This window comes from Mchenga conophoros, linkage group LG3, assembly GCF_057382185.1.
Source record: "Mchenga conophoros isolate Kocher_MC1m ecotype Shallow Benthic linkage group LG3, M_conophoros_male_GT1.1, whole genome shotgun sequence".
Lineage (NCBI taxonomy): Eukaryota > Metazoa > Chordata > Actinopteri > Cichliformes > Cichlidae > Mchenga > Mchenga conophoros.
Window position 1 is genome coordinate 24,055,727 of NC_140528.1, and position 22,298 is coordinate 24,078,024.

Here is a 22,298-nt window from a genome sequence, read left to right on the forward strand (position 1 = left end):
AATGGGGCGTGATCAGGCCTTCTCCCACCTCTTCAATGAACATCCTCCTCCTGTGTGGCTTCTGCTGATGCCAGGCCTGATCCACGGAGGTCCACAGCATGAAGGCGTTGTAGAGGGAGACGTCTATGATGTGATGAAAAAGGGCCATCGATTGGTCCGTCTCCTGCAGGAGTAGGTGCCGACAACCTAACAAAAAATAAACATAACAAAAAAAAAAAACAACATAAAACCTCTGTATATTTTACACAAGAATATATGAAGAAAAATGAATAAAGGTGTGCGTAACTGATGCGTAATGACACCCACCTTATCAAGGTTGTCGACACCTCCTTTGCATCGATTGTAGTCTGTGATGATCGCTGGCTTTTTTCTCTCGTCATCGCTGACCTCCGGCCTGCGATGTTTCGTGCTCAATAAAAGCACATTCCTGCCCCGTCGGGGAATGTACGACACTAGGGTCTGTTTCGCTGAAAAGGCAAAGATCGAGGAGTAGACGGCTCTCCCTCTCATCTGGCGCAAAACGGGTGGGATTCCTTTTTTGTTCTGGCGGATTGTGCCGACCAGAGCCATTTTATTTTTGAGGAGTTCCTCTGCCAGTTCAGATGAGGTGAAAAAAAATTGTCGACTGTGACGACATGCCCATGGAGCCCGTCAGTCATCTGCTGGACGACCCTCATCCCCTGGTTTACCTCGGCCAGTTCGCCCGCTGCTCTCCTGCAGCCGCCAGGCGTATGATGTCTTGACATCGCATGCTGCCCAGACCTTTATGCCGCATTTCGCAGGCTTTTTGGGGATATACTGGCGGAAACTGCACCTTCCCTTGAACGGTACCAGCTGCTCATCCACCGTAAGGTCCCGGTCTGGACTAAACAACATCCCCAGGCGGTGTGCCCACATGTCCCATATCTGCCGAATGGGAGCCAATTTGTCCGCACGTCGTGCAGGTCGGGTGAGTTTGTCATCAAATCGGAGCGCTCTGGTTATGTGACAAAATCTTTTCTCAGCCACTGAGGCACGGAAAATCTTCCTTCCCGTTTTCTCACTCCAAAGGCTGGCGATGGCCTCGTGCTTTGACCGGTATACACTGGACAAAATTAGCAGCCCCACATAAGCGAGCATTTCGTTGCTATCTAAATCTCTCCAGAATGAGATGTAGCGTCTGCCCTGAAGGTTTGTCATTGCAACTATATGCTGTATAATCCCATCAGTTATGTACAACCTGAAGCTGGAGAGTGGGTCCGTAATTCGGGCTACGGCGTAGTGGGTCGGTCCCGGAATAAGCCCCGTGGGTGCTGCGACGTAGCGCAGCGTCTCGGCGTTTGTTGCGGACCATTTCTTCCCATCTTTGGAGGTCCACGCCGCTGCTTCCTCCGGCGTCCTCCCCTCGTTCTCATCTTCAGAAGAAAAATCAGAGGACGACTCCTGGTGATCAGTGTCGAGAGACGAATCATCCGTGTCACCCCCGGAATCAGAGTCACTCTCGGCAGATGAAGAGGAGAGATCCTCGCTGTCAGAGCGCATCAGGATGTCCACTACTTCCTCGGTACCGTGCCATCGTGAAAATGCCTACTCCCGCGCTACGGCTTATTCTTATAACCTCTCCTGCCTGCACCTGCATAAACAAGCTGAGGTTGGCGACAAAATAAAGTCTAATTTGTTTTTTATTCTTGTTTTCATGTTAGATTTGTTTGCATTGCAGGGTGTACTTCAAAGAGGGAAGGCTTTTATCTAAACTTAGAATGAGACAGACACAAATTTTTTTTCTTTTAGGCAGAGAGACCTTTATTTTATTTATTTTTAAATATAAAGGTCAAAATGCACCCTCTAACAGCCCTAAGGGCAGAAAATGGTCCCGAACGAGCAGCGGGCCAAGCTGCTGCTGCACTCGGGGAATGAGTCTGCCTTTCCCGGGTGTATGTCTCGAGCAGCCCGCTGGAAAAGGTCTATGTTCCAGCAGGCGTCACATGCGGAACAAGGGCGCCACCCGGTGGCCAAATAAAAAAAATTACAATTCTAAGGCCCCTTGTCCAACACGGAACCGAAACAGAAGCCATCACCCATACGTTAATGGTAATAATTCTGCAGTGAAAAATAGCGTTTATAATGGGTTTCAATGGGGCGATTTATGGCTCTAGGACCTCATGTGGATGGCGGTTTGTAGCTTAGCCACTTTAAGCTAATCTAATAAATGGAGACTGCAATTCTAAAGAAAAAAGAAAAAAAAAAGGGTCGGAAGGTTTGGCTATATTCTATTCAACACAGTGAAAATGGCCTAATATTAAAAAACGCTGGGGATGAAAAATGGCTGTAGGTCCTACTGAGGGTTAAACTGCAAAGCAAGCCACGCACATGGTGCAGGCCACTTCTGTGGGCTCTATCAGGGATTTATGTGACTAGTCGACTAATTGTCACTAGTCTGTATCAGACTTACCAGTCGTTCAATCTAATTGTTAACATTTTAATTGATGCCCAATGCTGGTACATTGTGTTCTAAATGTTAGGCAGCGATCTACCACCAGATGGTGCGCTGTTGTTGAGAAACGCCATAAATCTATTAATCTACCCTGATCTTCTTGTTAACACTGAGATCGCAGATACACGCAGAGGAAATTAGTTTCCTGAGAGGTGGAAAACCTCTCCTTTAGGAGAGCAGTTAAGTCAATGGGGGAGGGGCTCAGAGTAGAGTCACTACTCCTTCACATCAAAAGGTGACAGCCACCTTGGCCAGGAGGCTGTTCCAGCTGGGCACGTCCTACCAGTAGGAGGCCCCAGCATCCTTGGTCATGCTAGCCAGTTTACATCTATCAGCTGTGGTCAGGAGTAGTCCTTCCTGCTGCCCCCACAACCTGACTAGAAAACGGCTGTATAATGTATTACCTGAATCATTCTCGCCACACTTAGACGTACTTTTAGATTCTCAAATGATTGTCATATTTTAATAGAACATCTTTTGTAGTAACGCATTTTCATTTGTATTTAACAGAATGTGATAAATGGTTTAAGATACCTCTGCGTCTAGTTTGACAGTTTCTATTAATCAGTTCTGAAAATCAACTCAATATCTGAATGTTCCTTAGTTTTACATTAGTTGGTTAGTCTAATTATTTCCCCCTCGATTAGTCGACTAGTAAATAAGACGCCAGGAACATCCCTACTCTTCAGACAAAATGTGAGTGTGAATTACACACCAAGGTATTAAAATGGATATGGAGTATGGCTTTGGTTTACCATAAACAGCTGATGTAAGGACATCATTAATGTACTCTGTCCAATGAACACTGGAAACAAGACTGCACTGACCTTGCTGGCAAACCTCAATGAGTTCAGAGTTTCCCCAAAGCTGTCGGGCTCCGGAGCAATGTTAACAAACATCAAGCTGCAAATAAAGACATCCAAAATTAGTGCCAAAGAATAAACAGTCACAATCTGAAGTGATGAGATCAAACGCTGTTAAATATTTTTTGGGGATAAATTCCTTCAGTTTTATGTGTCGTCATTATAAAGATTTGTGATGTCAACAAACTCACGTTTTGCCGTTTCCCCCCCAAACATCCCTGAAGGAGGTACGTGAGCTTCGAGTTCCTGTAAGCTACGCAAGTCTCCTGGAACACAAAGGCCAAAAAAATCATTAATACTGTAAATGTAAAGAAAGCAGGTGTGACATCTAAGACTACAGAAACTGCAGCTGCAGACCTTTTTGGCCAGAGCGGCGATAACGACGCCCAGGTTGGACAGTGAGCTGTTGATGGCGGTCATCTCTTTGAAACGGTCACCCTGAGACTGGCTCTTCACCATTCGCTCACTGCCAGCCAAGTCCACCAGGCACAGAGTGGCTACACACACAGAGAAAACCAACTCTTATAGGAAGCAGTGATCCGTTTTTCCTTCCATTAAAGGTAGTTTTAATACTTTACAAAACACTTCTTTTAGCGCTCAGGGGCTCAAACATTAACGTTGAGTCATCAGAGCAGATTTTGCACTGGTTACAGTAACAATAACTAACCAGACTAAATATTATAGATCCAAAAAGAAGAAACCACATTCCTGATGCTGGTACTTCCAGTGTGATACATTTGCACTTGACATCCCTGCCGGCATTAACTCCCTCAATATCCAGCTGGAAGACTGAGTGGGAGCGAGACGAGCGGTCATTCTGGGCTGTCTGGGCAGTGGAGCGATTCTGATTGGCCAAAGCAATCAGACGGAGAACCTGAGAGGACGAGGGAACGTTTTAAAACATAGAGCATCGATAAAGTTTGATGTATTTTCAAAGTTTGGTAACAATTTGTCAGCAGATTTGAAATTAATTTGTTCTGAGCTACAGATGTCTGTCTGCTGTACCTGATCCTCATTGGAGACCCGCTCATAGGTGAGATTAGTGATTGTCAATTCGTTGCTGGCTGTCTTGCGGATCTCATGCTCAGGTCTCTTGCTGGACTTGCCGGTGAACACAAGGTCCCTCAGGGTCTCATTGTAAATTTCGACGAAGCTCGCTGTGAACGTGAACTGTGAAGTGAGTGGGGGTTAATGCCCCACACTCTTTTCTGTCACTGCTTTGAATGCACAGACTGGTCTTAATGTTGATCTTTGTAATCTTCAGTGTTACGACCCGGCTCAAAAGCCGCAACATAAAAACAGAGATGAATAGCAGAGTGTGGGTGAGAAGAGGTTTCATCCTAAAATGGAAAACCAGGTTGGCTAAAATGGCTGGTGCCACCAAGGCAAAGACTAGTGCACTGCCGGGAAGCTTGCCTCAGGTATGCTTTTATCCACACCTGACTAGGTGTGGCCAATTAGCACCAGCTGAAAACACTGAGACGATTAGAAGCTGCAGAGGGACGTAACATTCAGTATTGATATTTGTAAATGTAAACTATGAGGATTTATTTATTTTTAATTCTTTTCTTTTTTTTTCCCTCTTTTTTTCTTTTTCCAAATAAATGTCCCGATTGAGTAATGAAACTAACCCAAAGGAGAATTCTAACAATATTAGACAGGCCATTCAATATGCTTTATCGTGGACAACTCGTGGCTAAAAACCCACACACACACACACACACACACACACACAAACCTCTAATCAAACATGAAAACGGATAATCCAGCTGAAGCTTCAGACAGCCGTCAGACAGTGAAACACTGCCATCTGCTGGACTCGAATAACAAAGACGCTGCTTTGACGGGTGAGGGAGTTTCAACAAGTCTGCAACGACTCAAGCATCAAACTACAGAACTATTCTAGCGGACATGGTGCTCTAATGACTGCTTCATTAACGCAGCTCAGAAAGGATCAAACATATCAATAAATTATAAAACACAAAACGTCTCTTATTGCCCAGGGCTCAGGAAGTGAGTGTGTTCCTTATAGCCTATTAAACCTTAGCAGATTATTTTGATGTGTTACAGATGAAACAGCTATCCAGTAACATTCAGCTACAAAAACGCTTTTTTATAATTACTTTTTTACAGCTTCGCACTTTTACACAAGTTTTATCATCAGTGTCACAATGGCTGCTGCTAAAATTGAGTACAAGATATTTGTTGGCCTGATTAAAAGGTCTTGATGCGTGCTCAATCATCAGGGAAGTAAATCTCCAAAAGTTGATTCTGTTCTTCTGGACGTAGCGTTTTCAGTCAGAGAAACCAGCCGACTGAAGGAACAATGGGCTGGGAGGTCAGTTCCTTAATCATGATTATGCAAATTCTCATGACCATTGATCAACAACCACTGATCAATGGTCCTGAGTACCATTCACAGAGAGTTGGAGAACGGCTGCAATCACAGCATTGTAAGATGGTGACAGATGTACCCTTAGGCCCCCTCCTTGATTCAGAGAGGGTCTTTCCCTTTTCACGTAAATGGCCTCCTTGACTCCGCCCTCAAACCAGCGTTCATTGCAGTTATTGTTGACAATCACATTGTGTCGTGTAACCATCCAGCTCACATATTCAATGTAAATGATTTGTTGAACTGAAGACATGATGAATGTTCCTGCATTAAAACACATCCAGCCTAGTGTTCTCACTCTCCCTAAATGGATCTGTTACATTAGTGATATATGGGAGTTGTGTTTCAGTCTTTTCCACATGAGGACATTTACATTTAGTTTTTGCTTTACTGATGAGTGGCTGGTTAACCTGCAGTGGTTGAAGCATGTGTCGGTCGTCTGGAAGAGTAGGTGTAGAAGACGTCTTTAATGAATGTAATGCTCTGAAGGTGTCAGTGATTACTGTGAATTCATTATAAAAGTGGATTTCAGTGAATAAAGTGAATAAAGACAGGCCCTCATGGTGACGCTCAGGTGTCCATAAAGTGTAACAGGAGAGCTTTGTCATACTTTCAGAGATTTTACATGAGCCAGTCTTTCAAAAATTACATAAATAAATAATTCATTCATTCATCCACAGGAAACACAATGCTCATATCTGAAAGTAAACTCTGATATATATCCCCGACTAGAGTTACTACTAAATAAAGGATCGCCCCAAAATGACTAAATATATAAAGACACTCTCCAGAAGAAGTTAAAGGGATTTTATTTATTGTACAAGCAATATCTTCATAAGAATTACAAATTCTGCAGACATATTACCTTCTTACTGAACCTGAACAACTCACACACAGACGTGTCTGCTGCTTATCTTTGTTCAAACATGATGTTTTATCTTCTCTTCAAAACACATTACTCATCTTTCTGGCATCGTGTTACATGAAAACACCTGCATTCTACCTGTGTCATTGTACCACAAAGACAATGATTGCAACACTGTGCTTGCAAAATAGAAGAAATAAGACGACCAGCAAATACATAAAAGATGGTAAAAGTGATTCCATCTTTGTGTCTCCTCCCATTGTTTCCCCAGTCTGTCTAGTTCCCATATTCCCAGGACACCGCTGGACAACAAGTGGGTATTCCAAGACTGAGAGACAGCCAGAGTTGGCAAAAGATCAGACATTCTCCACTTAAGTAGAAGTAAAAATACTATTGTTCCAGTGAAAGTTAAAGTACTGATTCAACTTCATTACTCAGCTAAAGCAAAAAAGTACAGGCTCGAAGCGCTTACAGAGAAAAGCAGACAACAGAATACAACAGAATGCTGATGGCGGCAGTAACACACACTTGGAGGAGAGGCTCCAGCCGTCCATTCCAGCCCTATCCCTAACATTAACTCTAACCATAACTTTAACCTTAACCCTATCAGGTCTTGTTTTACAAAGCGATTCATGATTAGAACAAAAAACACATTTACACATACCGATGATTTGTCACATAGCATCGTTACCTGTTGGGATGAGAACGTGTTGTTTCCAGAGCACCACAAATTGGGGTGTCTGTAGCTCAGGTAGAGCAGGAAACCTACTAATCAGAAAGTTGCTGGTTCAATCCCCGCCTGCTCCAGCCTGCATGCCAAATATCCTTGGGCAAGACGCTAACCCCAAGTTGCTCTCCGATGCATCCATCGGGAGGATGAATGCGTATTAGTGTTAGATAGAAAGCACTTACAGAGAAAAAGCATAGAAAAAAGTGAGTGCATGAATGAGGCAAGTTGTAGAGAGTAGAAAGGTTTTATACAAGAACCAGTTCATTTACCGTTATATTTTAGTTTCATTTTCAGTTCTGTACTTTTTACATGTAATATTGATTCATTAGATTGACTACATGCATTAGACCTAACTTGCTGACAGCAAATTTAAACAACCGTAATAATTTATTTTCAGCGTCTGAAATATTTATTTAGTTTGTTTTTTGTTTTCTTTTTGGCTCCTGATATTAGTCAACTACTATTTGTCAATGTTGAACTAATAATGAATCTAAGAAAAGCTATTTGTCACGGTTGGCCAGCGTCAACCGTGGGGATGTGAGGAAGGAGGAGCCAGGCACGGAGCTCTGAATGCAAGCAGTGCGTTTATTTACAGTGAATGGAAAATAACAATAAATCCGCAGTGCGTTCCCGACTCCCGTGAAATGTCCTCTTCCCAGTGCTAGTGTTTCTTGTCTCCGCTCCTCAGTGTCTGAGCACCCCGTGCTCGCTGCCCTCTCGTCTCCACGCTTCTCCTGGGGAGATAACAAACAGGCAGCCGTAAGACACATACAATGCGGCAGACTATCCGTACTGACTGGCCGAGAGACTAACATGAAGTCACGCAATGATCCAGCGTCAGAGAGAGCGCCACCGCATTCTCAAGTAGCTCCTCCGACAAGGCTTGATCAGCTGTGTGATGGTCTTCAAGTGTGGCCAACAGGCACGTGCAGAGGGGGGGGGGGCTAGAGGGGCTTGAGCACCCGCCCCTTTCCTGATGTTTGCCCAAAGTGCCCTTTTGTTGAGGCAACTTTTAAAAAAAAAATTTTATTTATTTATTTTTTTATGTGTGTGTGCGTGCGGAGTCCTGTCTGTGCTCCTCAACAATAATATTTAACTATTAATCACAGTTTTGCTAAATGAAAGGATCTGGCTTGCATCAGTCACATGATCACATTTAACCAATGATCGCCCTTGACGGCAGAACGCGCTGGTTACGAGCCGGGAACGAGCTCACAAAGAGCACGCGCATTTTTAGCAGTCCGGAGCTGTAGGAGAAACACAAGTTAACTCAGAGACACAGATTGATGCGACACAACCAGTAAGTAGGTGTACAGCGTACACTGTAGTGTGTAGCACACAGGAGTATCAGCTTATTACGTACACGTTGGTAAGTTGTCTTGTTGCAACTGACGAACTGAAACAAACGAGCGTGCTGTGTGTGCAACAGCGCGACAAACATTACCTGTCCTTTTATTAACTGCACAAGTAGTGCTGGTCATAGCTGCTGGCTACCTGTGTAAGGCTGTCATGGGTCTGTAGCTCTGTCACCGTTTTAGGAACATATTTAGTTTTAAAGTAAGTTTCCGGGCTTTTCCTGCCTTTCTGGAGGGATTATATTTCACTAAAAAACCATCTAATATGCATGTCCACATAATAATTATAATATATTAAAAACACGCTGTATTTTAAAGAACATACATTAAGAAGCAGATTATATTAGATTTATATTTTAATTAAGACAAAATTTGGATTTTACAGCAGTAAAATGATTGTATCTCTACAGTTTAAAAATGTAATAAGCTTTGCCCTGCACAGAGTGGATAGTGAAACAAATGGAATCATCATAAACACATTATCCATCCATCCATCTTCATCCGCTTTATCCGAGGCCGGGTCGCGGGGGCAGCAGCCTAAGCAAAGAGGCCCAGACCTCCCTCTCCCCAGCCACCTCCTCCAGCTAAATACATTATTTCATATTTATTACTTCCCCCTCCTCATTGCTTTATTATTGTAGCTCTAGTAATAAATAATAATGTAAGGATTCTGGATCAGTGCGATGCCCATAGTATATACAGTATTCTGAAGAAGGTCTAAAATGTCACTGTGTGTGCATGTGTGTGTTTTATTTAGCTGGATTTAAAAAAATATTACTCATGATATAACATTGTGCAGACATGGCTGGTAAGGACATGAGGAGGAAACAGCAGGAGCTGTGTGAGGCTACTAAAGGCAGGGCTATAACATTTTTCTGTCATCATTTTATTATAGATTAAGTGCAGGAGTTGTTAGGTGTGGATAATTAGATTAAAGTTTATTGCAATAGCAAGTTGTGCCTTGTTCTCACATAGACAGCAAGTGGAGAGTGATATATGAAATGATGGGAAGGAAGGAAGAAGAGAAGCAAAGAGTGATTCACAGGCAGAGCCTAAATTATTTCTCACAGTTTTTTGTTGCCTTATGGTTCCAAGCGCTGTCACCAATCTTTGCATTTTGTTATTATCTCATGACCCTTGTTTAATCAGCTACCATCTCTCCTGTGGACTTTTTAATGTCTACAGTCTCAGATCAACACAGCCCTGCCCTTCCCATATTAGATTCTTGATGAATGTGTGTTGTTGTTATTCAGCCTGGTTCAATGTGCCCCTTTTTAACTTTGAGCACCCGCCCCTTTAAACCTCTCTGCACGTCCCTGGTGGCCAACCACCTGGCAGGGCCACACCCACCAGGCCTGAAGGTGCCTGTAAACAGGTGCTCTCAGAAACTCCGGCATCCACACACAAACACAGATATACCTGCAAGCAGGGAGAACGAGGGACAGCACACCAAAAACACACATGTCCATAACTGCTGGGTCGTTTAGACTCCTGAGCTGTGCACGAGGGGTCGAACACCCACTGGAAGGCCGGGCACTGGTTTTCAACCGTAATATACCTGATGTGCTCAGGTAACCTGTAGCGCCATGAAACCACTGTCACACCAGGGCGCATAAAAATGATGCTTTAAGAGACTGATGGGATCGGGCAGCAGGGAAAACATCCACAAAATGCTACTTTCAGTTTGACTCCCTAAGACTACCTAAACTAAGTAGAGTCATTACATGCTTGTTAAAAGCAAACTCTCATATAGTTTTTAATGTGCTTCTTTCATTACAATGACTAGATAAAGAATGTGGCCCTGTCTCTATTTAACACTGGCTACCCCAAAATGTTTCCAAACCTACAACCGTAACTTTCACTGAGAGATTTTTAGATACGGTTATTGAAGCTGTGGGGTTAATTTTTTAAGTAACATGAGAGAGAGGCAGCAGCATACTGTTAGATTATAATATTATTTTATGCCATGTTATACCCCTAACTAAAGATTGTGAATTATTATGTAGTTTTAGTTTGCATTATTCTCCTGAATTAGAAGAAGCTGACAACTATTGCATTAGTTAAACTGATTTGCATTACATTAGACTGCTGATTTATTGTGGATGAATGATATTGTTTTATGATGCATAATACTGCTGCAGAAAGCCATCGCCTTATTTGTCTGATTAGAAGAGAACAGAGCATGCTGGAGTTTTCTGCCCCAACTCAGCAGGAGCAGATAAACGGGGAGCCAAGGTCGTAGCTTAGGCGCCGTGTGAGAGAAAAGCATGTGAATGTTTAGGCTTTTATGATAAGGTGGGAGAACCAGAGGCTATAAGAGTTTGAGCAATGCTCCACCATTTTGAGATCTGAGGCTGTCTGCATCAGTGTCCATCTCCCACGCGTGTGATCATTAAAATCATCGTTTGACTTAACCCGGCCGGACCAGTGTTGTTATTGTGGTTTTTTTCTCTTGTCTCCATCCCCATATTTTGAACCATAACAATACACACAGAGCATCAGTGATAGAAAGCTAGGCTAACATAGGGTAGCTACCTGTTCAAGGAGAAACATGTATAGGCCCATCTCAAGTGCCAGTGAACATCTAAATGATTCAGGGAAGACTTTGGAGAAAGTGCTGTGGGGAGATGAAACCAAATTCCAATTATGTGGCTTTAACTGACCTTTTGAAATAGGAGTGTGATGCAAAAAATAGCATCCCCGCAGTCAAGCAGAGAGATGGAAACATTATGATGTGGGCTACAGGACGACTTAGTCGGGGTTCCAAGCAGTCAGGAAATGTGACATCGTCAGACTGCAGGCCACGGATTGGCTTGTCAGTCGCGGCACTCAATGAGTCATGAGACGGTGTCTTTCACTAAAATCAAAACTGCAGTTTTTTAAAAACCCTGCAACAAGGCAAATAGCTGCACAACACCGTGGTTTCCAAGTGTGACAAAAAGCCACAGATACATCATTCACACATTCACACACTGGTGATGGCAGCTACATTGTAGCCACAGCTGCCCTGGGGCGCACTGACAGAACATTGCAGAACCTTCAGCACCTCGTATGAAAAATATTTGACTGTGTGCATGCTTTTAGCACTGTTTGGATTTGAGAAAATCTAAAATAAATCGAAATTTGCTTTTAGAAGTTGTTTTATAAAGTTCAGTGGTATATTATGCATACAATAGGACATCTATTTAGATTTACATCTTCCACAGAAAAAACTGCACATTACTGAAACTTAGTATACTGGACTTTGTTGTTGTCCCACACAGGTTCAATTTCGAGTGGTAGATGGCTCAGTGCTCAGTCAACCAAGATTTTATGATAGTGGGCACAATGAGATAGATAAGCTGCTTGTAAACAGTACTTTTATGCTCTCTTTTTCCATTTGGATAAGAAAGAAAGAACCAGGAAACAAAGGCAAACAAATAATCTGTGCCTTTATCCCAGATTCACATTATAGGAACAGCTGCTCAATGACCACTGTAGTCTTTGCTTACAGCACTTTTATCTAGATCTATGCAAAGTGATCCACTACACCTACTTTTACAGTTAAATCATTTTATGAGCACTGATGCCATTTTAATCTGAGTTTCTACTCAAATACAATCAGTAAAGAAAAACACAGTCTGTGACGTTTGTTTTGAAGGAAAAGGTATTCCCTGCAAATGTTTATCTGTGTGAGACTATTCAGAAAACAGTCATTTTGTTTTATAGGTGAGACACTTGGCCTCTTTTTTCCTTGTTCTACGTTTGTCTTTTGTCCGATTACTCTGGAACACAAGATGGAAAACTGATATTCTCATGTTAAAAATATAGAAAAAGGATTTTATCACCCATAAATGTTAACTTCTCATGCCTCTAAGCACAAGCAGGAGCAGAAGTGCCCTCTGCAGTTTGTGTGTGGAAGTGCAAAAGCTAACAGCACCTGGTTTTCCCAGGCGGTCTCCCATCCAAGTACTGACCAGGACCGACCCTGCTTAGGTCACGATATCGGGCAAGCAGAGCTGAAGAGGAGGATGCAGGAGGCCTGTGTGTGTTCAGCAGCCTGCTGCATTGGAGTTTGCCTGGTAACAGATGACTCAAACAGCCCACACACCCGCTGGACGTGACCGCAAACATGCCCCCCTACACCTTTTACATAGCCCGGCTGCTCGAGTTCTTTTGCTGGTTTTTCCCGCGACCCCCCACCTTCTTCAAATCCAACAAAAGTGGTATCAAACGTTTATGCTACGTTTGTGCTGTAAAAATTTTTGTTTGTGCTGCTATCATTTTAAAGATATTCAAGAAAATTTCTAGAGGTCCCCAGAGGTCAACCAGCCCCCCCACATTAATTAAATCAAACAAAACTGGTGTCAATCAACTGTGCTACGCTTGTGCTGGTTTGTGCTGCTAAAATTCTCGTTTCTGCTGCTTCTGTTTTAAAGATATTAACGAAAATGTAAAGGTCAAAAGGTCTCTTCAGTATCCTTCCTGATGGCAGCAAACTGAAGACGCTGTTGAAGAGATGAGTGGAGTCACCTGTAATGAAGAGGACCTTTCGAATGAGGCAGGCACAGTAGATCTCCTGGGGAGGGAGGCAAGAGAGGACCCTGCAATCCTCTCCACTGCTCTCACTACCCGTTGTCATATTTTTCCTGCAGGACCCAGTGCAGGAGTCATACCACACAGTGATGCAGTTGGTGAGGATACTTTCAATGGTGCTCTTTAGAAGGTGCTCATAGTGGGGGTTGAATCTCTTGTCAGCAGAGTGAAGAGAATTGTTATGTGCATTATTATTCAGCCCCCTTTGGTCTGAGTGCAGTCAGTTGCCCATAGACATTGCCTGATGAGTGCTAATGACTAAATAGAGTGCACCTGTGTGTAATGTAATGTCAGTACAAATACAGCTGCTCTGTGACGGCCTCAGAGGTTGTCTCAGAGAATACTGGGAGCAGCAACACCATGAAGTCCAAAGAAACACTCTGATGGACGTGTGGACAGCAATGCTGCCTTGAACAGTACCGATGTTTCAGGGCTGGGTGACGTTGTTGGGTGGGACATCTACATCCTGACATATCAAGGTTACTTTACTTTTAGGTCAATTTGCTTTACAGAAAAATAATAGCATTTGTCATCAAGATATTTATATGACTGCACTTGCTCAGGTTTGTCCGGATTTCAAACTGTTCTAAAAGTCTTTTGATTCAAATCTGGGGCTGTGTTATTGAAAGAAGCAGAGAAATCGATGAACTGAAGTCCTTTACTCTCTACATGTTTGACAATCAGGTGAAGTAGAATCAAAAGCACGTCCTCCACTCCTCTATTGGGCTTATGTGCAATCTGCATTGAATCAAGCTGAAGTTCAGTGTCTTCCATAATCACATTTCTGATGATTTTTTCAAAGACTGAGGTGAGGGCAGCAGGCCTGAAGTCGTTTAGAACTTTTGGACGACTAGATTTAGGACCAGGAACCACAACAGCTTCTTTCCAAAGAGAGGGCATGAACGATTTATTCAGAATAACCTAAAATATGGGACTGAGTTGTCTGTGACGGTTCTCAGTCATCCAGGTCATTGTAGACTAAGGAGCTTGCAAAGAAAAGCGTCTGGACTTCTTTGAGTTGCTTGAAGACGTTTCACCTCTCATCTGAGAAGCTTCTTCAGTTCTAAGGGTCAGTTGGTGGGGAGTCCCAGATTTAAACCCAGTGGGAGTTTCCCCCCAAAGAGGGACAAAGGACCCCCTGATGATCCTCTACGTAATCACATGAGCCAAGGTGTGAAAGCGGGTGGGGGTCCTAATCAGCCAGGGTTTCGGGTGAGCTCATTGTGAAACCTGGCCCCACCCTATCATGTGATTTCCTGAGGTCAGATGGCCCAGGATGTGAGTGGGCGTTAAGGTGTCTGGGGAGGGAACTCAAAACTGGATTATAGATTATTTATATTATATATTGATATTATTTATCTGAATATTTATTTATCATAACTCTGTTTCTACACTCACTTTATATGAGTGCTTGTTGTTTCTTGTATATTTGCTGCTATGACAACTCAGTTTCCCTCCTGGATTAATAAAGTTTCTCTGATTCTGAAATACAGTGAGCCATTATATTTGTAGTTTCTAACTAACAATATAAAGGCTCTGCAACCGATAGTGCCACAGCACGTCCCACTGGCAGCTGAAGGAGCTTTTATACAAAGGACTTTGTAATTGAAGCTTTATTTATACAGGTCGGCTCATTGAGACTCAATGTCTCATTTACAAGAGAGACCTGTTCCAGACACACATATTAAAATTACAACAATAAGAGAAAAGTTTGTGTAATGTACTCAGTCACATTAAAAACGAGAACAAGTTCCCAGAGATGGTTTCACAAAAACATGTGTACGTCTTTTGAAGTCTGCAAGTGAAATCAACGGAGAGCCTTAAATCCTTCGGTTATGTTTTCCATGAAGACGGAGCAGAAAAGGAGAACGCCTTCTTCCCAAGCTCTGCATGAACTGATGGAACAGTGGATGTAATGATGTCCTGAGACTGCAGGCTGTGACTAAACTGTTTGCCTAACATGTACTCTGATGAATAGGAGGCAGTAACCCAGAAACAGATTGATAGATAAAATGATACTAATGGACCATCCTGTGTAAGACCAATGAGGACCAGTTAACCAGAGAACACAGAGTATAGTGGTGTTCTTCTGTTGTAGAGAAAGATTAAAAATATAAGACACTGGCTCAGCTATGATATTTGCAGCCAAGTGCAAGAAGGAAGGAGAACGATTGTGAGGACGAGTTTCTGGTGTTGGGGCTGTTCAAAGCCTTACAAACCTCTTCTACTGTGACAGGTGTGAAGGAAAAGGTATCAGTAAGCAGGAACTACGAGCAGAGTTGTGTGCAAGAGGTTTACCATCAGATACTGTGCTGAACAAAGAGCAAGAAGCAACAAAGTGTTTGTTAAAGCAACATTTCAGTTTTGTCTGACACAGGAGTGGAGTCGATATTTAAGTGAGGAGGAAGCTCTGAGGAGTCACAGCTGGCAGAGACACTTTATAGTTTGCCAAAACCTCCTACGGTCGTTTGGACTGTCAGTCGTTAAAGTAAAAAATAGTTACATCTTGATGATGGAGGCAGTAATCCGATTACACAGCTAATGAAAACGTAGCCAATCAGCATCAGAGCCAGACTTCCTGCCCAGGCCTGGTTTCTCTCATGTAGGAGATCGGCCGGTACTGAACCAAACCAGGCCTGTCCCGACCTTTCACCCTGACCTGGCAAAAAGGGGCGTGTCTGTCCACAAAGTAGACACAACTCTCCTGTAAATGTTCCCAAACTGACATTGTCAGCCTGTTTAATACGACCCCAGTTCAAACTGATGCGGGCTCGGAGCGTGAGATTTTAGTGTTTCTCACAGCACCAACTATGCAGTGATCACTCAGGTCGTTGGCAAAAACTGCAGATGTGGAAAACTTACGCAGCATATTAGTTAAAAAAGGTCAATGAGAGCAGATTTATCTGGGTGTTTAGGATCAAGGCGTGTGAGGCTTTAAATAATTTGAGTCAGTTTTAAAAACAAGCAGCGTGCCTTAAAATCATCAGACACAGAAGAAAGCCAGTCCCAATGAAAATCATCCATCTGAAAGACGTCATTAAAATGCAGCTCAGATAAAAGTTGAACCAGAGACGGTGATGTGCTGGGGGAAGCAGGTGGAGGCTGATAGCAGCCAACAACAGTCTGATTTCCAAACAGATCAATAGTTAAGGCCAAGATTTCAAATGGCTGAGGTGCAGATGGAGAGAACAAGACTTGAGCAGCAAGACAGAGCTTCACATAAACTTCCAGACCTCCGCCTTTTCTGGGACAGTCTGAGTGCTAAATGTTAAATCCATCAGTTGCTACGTTTTTATCCAGTAAAGATTTGGAAAGTCTCAGAAACAACAACGATACCAGCACCGCTTGAACAGCCCAGATTCCAATCATATCCATGTTAGGAAGCACACGACGTGATGCACGTGTAACCCAGACAGTTTTTAACATCTGCTGGTGTTTCACATTCAGCCAGAGGCCCAGGGTTAGGTTGGATACCAGACAATAATAAAAGCATCGTTATTAGACTCTAGAGCTCGTTTATAGCTGACACCACATGTAGAGTTTAAGTTCACACAGAGACGATGACATTTTTCTACAACCAGCAAACAATAAACAAGAAATGTAACAAGAGTTTCAGAAGAAGCTGTTTTACAGAGAAATGATTCCCTGAAGATAAAATTATTATTATCATCTTTATTTCTCCAGGTGAAAATTTAATTGAGATTAAAAATGTGGTTTTCAAGAGAGACCTGGCATCATGGCAGCAAGAGTCAGAAATACATCATAATTCAAACAAATACAAAATAGGAAAAACATCCTACATAAACTTCATAAAGTTTCATTAACAGACTTTGAACAATGGACTTCAAACTTCCCCCCAAAACAACAGAAACACATTTGAAGACAATGAATGACATTTATCCCTCTAAAGAAGGACTTAGACTACGATTTAATATGAATGAGAACATGTTCATAAATGGATGCAACCAAAGATTTCATCAATCCCTGATTTAGAGACAACAGAACATTTGGTTTGATTTCACAAGATAAGAATGACGACTGAGTTGGAAGATTGTTTTATGTTTAGTCAAATCTTTCATACATAAAGTCGGATTACAAAATCATCCCCTAAGTTTGTTGTTTTATTCAAGGAATTGAAATTATAGAGAAAATCTGTGAAATGACTTAAAGAAAACAAACCACAAAAACTCTATGATGCTCTAAACCTCCTGGTTTAGGTCGGCAACCTTTCTGATGATGAGTGCATCTAACATTTCCTCAGAAGTCAATGTGCCATATGATTGCATTAGCAATAAATTACACACTATATAGAACCACTTCATAGGATTATATTTGTGCGCAGATGTTTGCAGCTATCAGCGAATATTTATCAGCTATTTTGAAACAAAGAAAGACTTTTTATCCATAACAGCAAATGAACTGTACAACAGAAAATACAAATGCTATTTATGGTCTCCTCACAACAATGATAAGAAAAATAAACTGGGCCAATATGTCATGTTTCTTAATACAGAGACACACATGTTAATGTGATCTCTGGTCTCCTCTGAGTGGGAGTTATTATAACTGACTGTAAAAAGTCAGCACAAGGAAAATAAACTCCACCTAAACTTGGTTTATATCTGACCCAGACAGACTGCAGGTCATAACTTCTTACCTGAAGTTCAGTTCACCTGACACTCGGACCGGCGGCCGCCTCGGGTCTCTGCTCCTCCTGCCTCCCCTTTCCCTCATCCACCTGCTGCCTCTGTGGAAGCTCCGCCAAAGCCACCACCAAACAACTGACTTATTTTTACACATCGACCAGCATCCGGCCAATCCGCCATCTTTCATTGTTTATACCGTTACAAAAAAATAAAAAAAACATCATCAGCCCATAAAAAACGAAAAATCACCATCAGTATGCCCGATGGCCAGTCCAGCTATGGTCGTGCCATCAGTTAACCCTTCACGTGGCAGATGTGACACGCGTGCCCAGGGTTGCCAACCCCTGCTCTAAAGCATCTGATTTGGATTCCTGAGATCAAATATATTTTCCTTTGTGTTTGTTTTCTTCCCATTTGTGGCTTTAATGTAGTGTTACATCCTGTTTGTTTGCTTCCATCTGTATACATGTCCAGATTCACTGTTATGTTTCTATTCTTACATTGCTGTGTGATCACTGTTCCCTCTGCTGACTGATGTGACCTTTTGTATCTCACACTGATACTTGTCATATTTGTATCTGCGCCTAAAAGATAAAAAGTTTTCCATGCTAAAACACAGCTCCACCTCCTGCAGTTCTCCCTCTGAACCACTAGATGTCTCTGTTATCTAAATGAAGACGTGCAGCACAGCAACCACAGCAGCGCTCAGATCACACGTGTCCTGTTATTATGTATAAAAGCATGAAACAGGTGAGACAGGTGGGATCAATATTAATGTTGTGGAAATATATGAAAAAGCAACAGAAGAGTGAAAACATTTCCTGTTTCTAGAAAGATCTTTCAGCTCACAGCTGCTCACAGACTGTATTTACAAGTGACAAACTGCAACTCTACAGTACATCTACAGTATATATCAAATATATTCTGTATTCAAATCTATTGAGTGATGTTTGAAAGTCTTTCCAGGTGAGTTTGATCCAGGAGGGTCTGAAGCCAGAGTCAGACAGAGACTGTGCAGAGACTGTAGAAGGACAGAGCAGCAGCAGAGCAGTCCAGATACACTGATGATCCTCTGTCAGATCCAGAGGGACACACAGGGATGATGCTGGACTCTACATTGTGTCTGACAGTGGAGCTGTTCTCAGAGCAGTTCACTCTGCAGCACTGACAGTCATCTGCACTTCTTCTCATTCCTCTGTCAGTCACTGCTGGATGAAGCTCTCCTCTCCACCTCCCAGTAACATGGCCCAGTCAGAGCGTCTCTACACACAAGCTGCTGCTGCTTCAACCTCTCTGGATCATCAGGACACAGCTCCTCCTCTCTCAGCACACACACCGTCCTGTTTACCATCACCAGCTCCACCTGCAGAGAGAAGAAGGAAGAGCAGAGGAGATAAACGAGTGTTTCCAGAGACTCTTCATCAGCTGTCAGTCAGTGATGCAGCACATCCAGTATAAAGAGCAGCAGGGACTTCAGCGCTGGGACTGTACTAGGACTCATTGTTGCTTCACTTTTTCTAATCTTTGGATTTTTATTGAAGTTGATGAAAATGTTTTTCCCTCCTAGTTTGAGTTTGGACTTTCATTCATTAGAAGAACCTTGGTGTGTCCACTCTGAGCTCTGTAGGAACCCCAACAACAAGCCCAACAATCCAGATGGACGGTTCCAGCTGTTAACTGGAGGAATTCCATCCAAACATCTGCTCTCACTAAATTCTTCCTCACCTACAGACTGTGTTCTTCACTGCTTTAAACTTGGAAATGAATGCAGTCATTGGTCTGCGTGCTGCTTTGTTCAGAGAGCTGATTGGCTGTTGACAGTGTTTGATCAGAGCGTGTCAGCTGTTACTATGGTGACCATAAAGGTCAGAAACAGGAAGTGTTTGTGTCCAATCCTGAAGCCTGTCACCATTCTCCTCTCACAGCTTCACTGAGAAGCTGCAGCTTTACAGGAAACACTGGATCTTTGTTTCATACTGTCTGTGTTTAGTACAATACTGCTGACAGCACCACCCACTCACTCCATCACTCTACTTACACCAGAGTCTCCAGTCTGTAGTCTGGACTCTGCTGAAGATCAGACAGCTGCTTCACATCTGGATCCTTCAGGTTGTTTCCCCACAGGTCCAGCTGTCTCAGATGGGAGGGGTTGGACTTCAGTGCTGCTGCCAGACAATCACAGCTGATCTCTGACAAACCACAGCTCCTCAATCTGTATAAAGAATGAAAGATGTAAGTTTATTAGACAAAGTGTGAGCTTGAAATCATTCAGTGTTTCATCATCTGTTCAGAGCTGAAGAAGGTTCAGAATGTAGAAGTTTAGAAAATGGAAACTCCAAACAGCTGAAGCCAACAGGAAGCAGCTTCAAACAGGAAACTGTGCAGAGTTTCAGACTATATGTCCTGATGCAGCCAGTTGGATTTTGGAGATTTGAATCTCTGTTCTGTGACTAAGTCCTTGAATCATTTCTTCCAGTTGGTCCAACAAGACAGACTAAGTGTTGGACATGTGTTGTGGCTCCATTAGGGGAGCTTCTAAATGTGATGTGATGGCCCCTCTGGGTCTGTCAGGTCACAGCACTGAAGAGAGCTCAAACTGGGCACACAGTTGTTCCAGTCTGGACCAAAGACTCTATACTGGGACTGAGGGACTGTGTTACAGGCCTTCGATGGGGTCTGTTTTTAAACTGTTTTTTTTAACAGAAATGCAGAGACAGGAGACATCAGTTGCGTTCGGTCTGCAGGCTCTTCCTCGTCTAGTTTATTAACAGAATTTAACAACGTCCTTTTCTTTTCATTTAGACACACAGATTTCTCTTTTAACAACACAAACATTCAATTAGGTCCATAGCTCAAACCCTTTTGGTTACCTTGCACTCTCGCAAGAATAAACTTACAAAATAATCATTGTATGAGTGTCCTTATTTACAATAAATCTGTAACCAATTCTACTGCATTTCAGCATCCAAAACATTTCTGTGCAGCACCACTAACACTGCAATTAACCCGCTTATATACCATTATACATTCCTTATCAGGGCTCGCAAAATCGCTAGCCCGACGTCCCGGGGCTAGTGATATTCCCAGTCGGGCTACCAAAATCTATCTCAGCCCTGCCCGTTGGGCTATCATAGGAAGTAAAAAATATATGACAATGCCTTTGCTTTCTTTCGCAAATGTAGCTGAGTAATTAGCTCAGTCCTCATCAAAGAACAGTGCTCGTTAATGAATGCAGCACATAACTTTACATCGTAGAGGTAACAGGGAGACATATCGAGTTATCAGATAGCTGTCTTAACTATATTCTAACTCTACAATTTCCCGGCTGCACTTTCCTCTTATTTCACGACACCACCCTCTAGTGGTGCAATATGGTATAGTCAGACAGGACACAACATCACTCACTAGCTTACTCTTCAAACGTGGCACGTGAAATCTCCCGCAGCAAGCTTAAACGTGCTAGAGGTTGACTGCGCAGAGAATTAAAAAAAAAAAAAAAATCTCTGGCATGTGTAAAGACAGATGGATTTACGCAGGTATTTTAGTTCTGCTGAGCCAAAAAAGACAGGTCAGGATGAAGAAGGGACAGGCAAAGAAAGGCCTACCACAAAGCGGAAAAGTTATGATAAATCAGATTACGAGGCAAAAAGAAAGCGCAGTTTTTTGGATTCATGGACAAAAGAATTTCTGAGGCTGGAATATGACAAGGTAAATAACATGATGTTCTGCCGGGTGTGTCGTGAGTTTCCCTCTATTGCTGAGTCGACAAGCGCCTTTGTTACTGGGACCAGTAATTTTAGGAAAGACCCCATCAGAACTCATGAGAAATCTCTGCATCACAAGAAATGCATTGGTGCTCAGTCTGCAGCATCTGTCCCAGAACAAACACCAATTGCAAAAACCATACTAAAAATAAACCAAGCACAACAAGAAGTCCTGAAAAAGCTGTTTAGAACTGCGTACTATGTTGCAAAGAGTGAACTACCACTGGCAAAATTTAGCAGTCTTTGCAAACTTCAGAAAGCAAATGGCCTAGATCTTGGTTCCACTTACCTCAATGACCATGCTTGCAGAGAGTTTATTGGAGCAATAGCACAAACTTCAAGAGACCAGATTGAAAAGGAAATTCAAGAAAGCAGGTTCTTATCCATTCTTGCAGATGGCAGTACAGACACTGGTATAATAGAACAGGAGTTGGTTCACATCAGGTATGTGAGGGATAATGGTGACATAGCCACATACATGATCAAATGTCAGCCAGTCAAGAGTGCAAATGCTGCAGGTATTTTAGAGGCTATTGATGAAGCAGTGAACACCATGGGTATCAGAGAGGACACATGGAAAAAGAAAGTAGTGTGTGCAAATTTTGATGGTGCTGCAGTGATGATGGGTGAGAAAA

The 22,298-nt window shown here is 42.7% G+C and overlaps 1 pseudogene; it reads right to left on the bottom strand.

The window, feature by feature from the left end:
* Positions 1-1,833: 1,833 nt before the first annotated feature.
* LOC146577764 (carboxy-terminal kinesin 2-like) lies at positions 1,834-21,964 on the bottom strand (annotated as a pseudogene).
* Between the last annotated feature and the right edge of the window lie 334 nt (positions 21,965-22,298).